Source organism: Macrobrachium nipponense, chromosome 22 (assembly GCF_015104395.2).
Source record: "Macrobrachium nipponense isolate FS-2020 chromosome 22, ASM1510439v2, whole genome shotgun sequence".
Classification (NCBI taxonomy): domain Eukaryota; kingdom Metazoa; phylum Arthropoda; class Malacostraca; order Decapoda; family Palaemonidae; genus Macrobrachium; species Macrobrachium nipponense.
In genome coordinates, this window is record NC_087213.1 from 62,641,408 (window position 1) to 62,649,233 (window position 7,826).

The window sequence follows — 7,826 nt, forward strand, 5'->3', positions numbered from 1 at the left end:
AATTTCCACCCACAAAACATACATGCTTTTGATTTACTCTTTCACGAGAGAGAGAGAGAGAGAGAGAGAGAGAGAGAGAGAGAGAGAATCATCCTAACTGAACAAGCAATGCTGGACGGATAAAGAAAATGCGGGAGGAGGGTGGGGGGGGGGGGGGGGGTGTAGAGTTCAATCCTTACAGATATAATAATTATGTAATATTAATAAAAATATTATTAATCATATTACACACTAAAATGTTTAGACTGCATCCCGTCGACTACAGTGATACCGTAACTGCCATGCTTTAAATATACAAGCTACTAATTTTGTGTGTGTGTGTGAGAGAGAGAGAGAGAGAGAGAGAGAGAGAGAGAGAGAGAGAATCGCTCTATATGAAAAAGCAAGGTTGGACAGAGAATGAAAAGGCACGAGAGAGTTACAAGGATTAGGATGTCTCAAAAACTTGTTAGTCCATCCGAGGAGACATCGAGAGAGAGAGAGAGAGAGAATCACTCTATATGAACAAGCAAGGTTGGACAGAGAATGAAAAGGCAAGAGAGAGTTACAAGGATTAGGATGTCTCAAAGACATGTTAGTCCATCTGAGGAGAGAGAGAGAGAGAGAGTCACTCTATATGAACAAGCAAGGTTGGACAGAGAATGAAAAAGCAAGGTGAGGAGAGAGAGAGAGAGAGAGAGAGAGAGAGAGAGAGAGAGAGATGATGACCCCAAGAAGCTTCGCCTCTGGACGACGTGACCTTGGCGACTGACCCTCCAGTTCACACGAACTGGGCCAACGCAACTATCTAACTAACCCGGATTGTCTCGGGGGAGCTGCGTGTTTTATTTTAAGGAAATCCGCCTGCCTGTCTCGATGGATCTGCGCATGCGCATGTTCTTCTTCTTGTTCTTCTTAACTGGCTTCGCTCGCGATTGTGGATGATGCTGGTAACGGTTTCCCATTTTCGATCGTGCCTCCGTTTTAATAGTACATGGTCTATTACAATGGGTACGTGACAGCTGCCATGTCGTCTGCGAAACCGCACGAGGATGATGATGCTACTGCCTGGTACTTCTACAACCAACAGTACAACTTATAATAATGTTAATTATCATCATTAATTCAATTACGCCAAACAAAATTAATATACACAGTATGTATATATAAGTTTTTACTTTACACTAATAATAATAATAATAATAATAATAATAATAATAATAATAATAATAATAATAATAATAATAATAATAATTTCAATTACGTCAAACATAAAGATTAGATATATAAGAAGCTTTTGATATTACACTTTCATAAAAATCAAAATCAGCTACTACTATAACCAATGGGACAACTAATAATAATGATAATAATCGTCATTACTTCAATTACGCGAACCAAAATTATCACATACAGAATGTTAGTATGAGATCTTATTTTACACTAATAATAATAATAATAATAATAATAATAATAATAATAATAATAATAATAACAACTTCAATTACGTCCAACATAAATATATATATATATATATATAGTATATATATATTATATATATATATATAATATTATATAATAGTATATATATATATATTATATATAATTAATAGATACATATTGAATTTTTCTATATATATATATATATATATATTAATATATATAACGTATATATATATATATATATATATATATTATATATATATGAAATTTTTCTATATAATACTTTCATAAAAATGAAAACCAGGAAATATTAAAGTAGAATTTTTTTTACGAATAACACGTAGCACCTGCGGTCTTCGGGTATACAGTACTTCGAATCACTTCTAAGCTGGTTTCTACGTGAAGTTCAAGATTACAAATTACAGAGGACGTTTCAAGATAATCTGAAAAATTGCAATGCGACTCTCAGACATTTACTTTACAGTGTCGCAACAACAACTGTGTATCGGTGAAAGATCCTCAGTATCGTCTAGTTTGTTCAATGCTTGAACGGGTGGCCACCGCTAAACGATATAAGACTAAATTTGCTGTGATCACTGGAATGTTATCTCAATCACGATGCATCCAAATAGACAAGAGAACTACTGAGAGGCCATATTAAGTGTTGCTAAAAATAATTGTCTTTAATTCTAAAGAAAATAACGCCAATGATATCAAACGAATATCAACTCCACCTTCAAACAAGTGGCTTTATAGAGACATTAAGCCTCTTCGCAACAACTCACAATTATCTAACAAGGCTTGATCCGACATCTAGCTTACTCGGGGCGTCGCTAAAATCTACGGTCATATAGAACGTTGTTTCACCAACGAAAATTAAAATAAATACGCTATATTTTATTAGAAATAATTTTCCTGTTCTGTTAAGCATGAACATTATTTTCTACATGATCATTCTAACAAATAAATCATAAAGATCCTATCCTAAAATTCCTGTATCTTTAACTCAACGCGAAGCACCTTTTTCAGACCTTTTTAGGCTTCCCTATCCGCCCCAAACAACAACAACAGAGTAGGTTGTAGGCTTACTCCCGGAGTAAGCGAAAAAATTTTCCAAGTAGAACCTCAGAGCGGACAACATTTGATCACAAGTACGGACTCACTTTAGAGCACTTTTCGGCACAAAACCTGTTTCGCCCTGCGCACTCTTCCGTCTTGCTCGAACCTGAAGAGAAGCACTTTCATCCAGTCACGTGCGAGATAGCTTTAAATAAATGCAATTCCTAAGCTTCGTTAACTCACTTCGTAGGTGAACCAGATACTTTCATTCTCTTACTGAAGACCCACTAGAGACTAGAGCATATCCAAGTCCGCTAAGGTTGAATATAAGTTCCAGTTAGGTTCGGTTTTGAGGCTGGCATGAAATGATTAGTACTCCCATAGCAGAGATAGCAAGGGGTATTTTACTCTATAGTCAATACCACTTGATACGTAGCGAGGTTAAAAAAAAATAGTTGAAAAGGAACAACAACAAATAATACAAGAACTGTTTAACTGGCACAATACAAAGTGATCATGATGATGAAACGTACAGTCGCATATTTGCTAAAAAAAAAATACAAAGACAGATACCTCATGGAATGGTGTATCTTGAAGGTATAGTCTTCAACAGGGAGTTTTAAGTTTCTCTGCTGTCTTTCTATATAAATGAAAGTACTCTCAGAAATCAGGGGTAAATTAAGAGGGGGGGGGGGTTGTTTATGTTGCGCAGTGACGAGATCCTTCACATTTCATGGGGCAAAACCTTACTGATATTCACTTTCTATCATCCCTTTGTTTGAAATTCAGATTCTTATCATTGTAACGTAAAATGAGCTCTGTAGCTCTTCACGTCAACGCCTATTTCTATATCTGGATTACTGCCATTAAAATACTTTATGAAAAATCAAGGAATTGTTAGTATGTAAGTATCTACGAGAAAATGATATTGCTTCAATCATAACTGTGATTCATGCTGGTCCCAGACATGGATAAAAGGTCGGGATGAGCTTAAAAAATTAATAAAACCTTCAACAAATTATGACAACCCGGTGCAAGAAACCCGGAAAGCCAACGAATTAAGAGGTTATATGACTATGATTGCTATGCCTTTTAATTTTCCTCTATCAATATGGCATTCCGAGGATATTTGCGTGAACACCTCATTTCGAGATAACAATACCGGACTGAATAAAAACAGCTAAAGATATATGTTTTTTTATTTTTATTTCAGCACACTGCACACACGAAAGTTTTTCAAAATAGCCTTTGGGTAAAAAAAAAAAAAAACTACATCTTGAACTAAAAAAAAAAAAAAAAAAAAAAAAAAAAACTACAGCTTGAACAAACATCTTGGAAATGCTTCATGTATTGCAGCCGAACTCCCAAGAATTTCAAACATATACATTATGAATGAACAAAAAAATCCCGTCACTGACTATAGCACCTAATATATTCCTCAGAGCGTCTATCTCTTCTCCTCACAATGAACTTGACCCTTTACCCCGACTAGACTTCTCGTTATGTCCTGAACGTCGGAATTTATCCTTCACCTTGGAATCAGGCACACGATCATAACAAAAACTTTTCTCTCTCTCTCTCTCTCTCTCTCTCTCTCTCTCTCTCTCTCTCTCTCTCTCTCTCTTTCAGTCGTCATCTACGATGTCTGTCTGTCAACTCAGAGAAATTCAGAAATTTTCATATATCTCGTATAATGCAATGCAATGCATGCAACATTTTCCTAGCTTTCTTGTCGATCATATCAGAATTTAATCTTGACATAATGTGACCTAAGACCGAAGATTGATTCATCAGTGGCCTTTTGCATTACCCAAATCAAGCTGGAAGATTCCAAAATCCGTTAAAATTAGTTAGAAGTACTACGGCCTTCGATAGAACTTTTGGGCGTTAACTACCCGTAGAGTTATCCGACATCATCGTCTACCGAGATTCATCTATAATTTACAATATTCGAACTTATATTTTTATTCTTTATCGTTTCTTCAAAATTTACCTCATACACGCTACTTTATCGGAACATTTATCAACAATGAAGCTTTGCCACCTAACAAAACTTTTAATATGAACTGTAAACACAATGTGAAGTAACTTCCCTAAAAAATTAAACTGTACCTAATTGGTCAGTACTCTTATTTGTAACTGTAACTCGCTCCTTCTTCGTATCCCATCCTCTCTCTCTCTCTCTCTCTCTCTCTCTCTCTCTCTCTCTCTCTCTCTCTCTCTCTCTCTGTTTGAGTGTGGGTAATCACACGAGTATACCTAAACTCAAATGAACAAAAAGGAACCTATACAAAGAGGCAACATATACAAGTAAGTTCTCCTAACACTCACTGACGATCATCTAATAGAGGACATGCACACGACGGCAAAAAAAAAAAAAAAAAAAAAAAAAAAAACAGGACGAGTGTTGCAAGTAAGAGTCCAGAAGAGTTGAGGAAAACCTACCAGGTGGGTGTAGGGCTTTCTCGAGGGTCACGGAAGGGAAGGCGCCGACGAACGCATCTTCTTTCTAGATCACGGAGTTTCAGACTAAATTCCTATATAACATTATAGCCTACGATATCCTGACACACATACAGAAGTACTTTTATCAACTGTAATTCCCGTTAGGTGTATGTTATTCCCAATATATACTGCACGCTTAATTAAAAGATTTTTTGGGGCTTAATGTCTTTAACTATAACTGTCATGTGTGAATAAGTGAAAAAAATTCTCATATATATATATATATATATATATATATATATATACACATACATATATATATATACATATATATATATATATATATATATATATATATATATATATATATATATATATATATATATATAAAGAATTTTCGTTACTTAGAGATATAAATAGGTCTCTCTCTCTCTCGGCACTCCTTAGAACCTGTCGTGGGATGTTTGTAGGAGGGAAAGTGAAGCAGTTAAAAGGGTTCCTATATGGTTCAAGGCCTGGTAGAAAGTGGAAGGTAAGTAATCCAGTGCCTTTCTCTCCGATTCGTCAGTGCAAAATTTGGAGTTCTGTACAGCGAACATGGAATATTAAATATATCCCTGGATCATACTGCTCTTTGGTTCAGTTTATAAGAAAACGCTTAAGAAAGTTAGCTGCTTACTGTAAAACGTGATAATACAGTTAGGATCCCTTTTGAAACGAGAGGAGAGAGAGAGAGAGAGAGAGAGAGGAGAGACGAGAGAGACGACGAGAGAGGATCCGTTGTGTGAGACACGAGGAGACGGGGGGGTTCGGACAGACGGAGAGTCCAGTGGACGAGAACGAGACGACGATGATGAGAAGAGAGAGAAATTTTCAAATGTTTATTATAATGGGAAGTGATGCTGGTGATAAGTATAATGCAAGGCCAAGAAAATCACAGTCCCGCGTACATGAAACCTGACTTTCAAACATTTTTCAAATTTTTAAAAAAAAGTAGAGCCTTATTTTACGGATTCAAGTTCGGAAAAAAAGAGAAGGTTTAAGTGAAGGTATGGTACCATGTTAATAAGAAAAATATTCATTATGTAACATTACTGCAGACTCAGGGGTCTGATACCAGAAGCTACGGTTACAAAGAGGTAAGAACATAACTTGAAGTGGAAATGGTTTTTGAAAGAAGTATTGTAAAAGTCAGTAACGAAAGAAATATCCAAAATCAGTAACAATTGACTCCTTGGCTATTTAAAAATAAAACTTTAATCTAAACAAGGAGATGGTTACAGGAGAAGTCTAGAATATTATCTTCATCTTTCTTTGGACGGTAATTATTCTAGGACATTTATCATAAATAACAGTACTAGATATTGAAAAGCTCAATATATAAATGAGCAATGAATAACTCCACGCAGCCCAGCTTGTCTGGAAACATCTGCCCTACGTTCAGACTGGCGTGAAACTTACAAAATACCAGTAAACAAATCTAGACGAGAGAGAGAGAGAGAGAGAGAGAAGAGAGAGAGAGAGAGAGAGAGAGAGAGAGAGAGAGAGAATATTCCACAAGTTCGCTTTTAAAACGGGAAGTAACGGCCGTGGCGCCGAAGGAATGTTTGGGCAACTACCCTTTTCAAGAACTGGCAGGGCAAGTCTCAGATTCCAAGGTGAAGGATAAATACCGGAATCCAGGATAGAAGGATGGCCAGGTACATTGTCGAGTTCGTTGACACCAGTGAGAAAAAAAATGTTCTCTAAACTGAAAAATAAATATACGAATTATTATTATTATTATTATTATTATTATTATTATTATTATTATTATTATTATTATTATTATTATTATTATTATTCTGTTAAAGAGAATGGCAAAATTAAGAGAGTTGATTTTGTATATTGTTTTTTCTATTTTTCTTACAATTCGCTTCTCTGGCTCAGTGATATTTCCGAGTAACTGGCCGATATTCGTATTGGGAATTTCTAAAAATGATAAAAATGCTGAAGGTGATCTTTTATTTTATTAAAACAGTATCTCAGGTCCAGATGAAAAAAAAAAAAAAAAAAAAAAAAAAAAAAAAAACGTATAAAATCAACTCGCTGAATTCTGCCATTCTCTTTAACAGAATTTGCGTGAAAGAGGTCCTTTTACCAAATTATTATTATTATTATTATTATTATTATTATTATTATTATTATTATTATTATTATTATTATTATTATTATTATTTTATACTGAATTAAACTGATTGAATACGGAATTTAGGTCAAAGGCCAAGCACTGGGACCTATGAGGTCATTCAGCGGAGAAACGAAAATTGACAGCAATAAGGTTTGAAAAGTGTAACAGGAGAAAAAACTCGCAGCTGCACAATGGAAAGTAAGATGGAAAACAGAGAATATGAAAGGAGGTTCAGTAAAAGAAACGAACAGGGTTGCAGCTAAGGAGCCGAGGGCACGTAGCAAAGACCTTTAAGTAATGCCTACAGTGCACCGCACGAGGTGCACTGACGGCACTTCCACCCATACGGGAAATTATTATTATTATCATATTCAGAAGATCAACTTTTATTCATACGGACCAAGATTACAAGGGAAAACAGGAAATCCAAAAAGAAAAGATCATTCATTAGAAAAGAGAAAAAGGTACATTAAATCAATAACTAAACAGATAAAAATATTAAGGTCTTAGGGTAGTAATTCACTGCATCACACACATGCTAATTAAAGCGTAAAGGACAATGTGCCTAATTAAACAACTGTTCGGTAAAAGCAACACTCAGTCATAATTACCAGGAAAATCCATCAGTTAGCGATTAGGAAATATGACGTACAAAGATAACTAGAAATGGAGGATGAAAACGGGCGCATGAATTTGTGAAAATCATGGCGCAAAACACTAGGATTTTGTT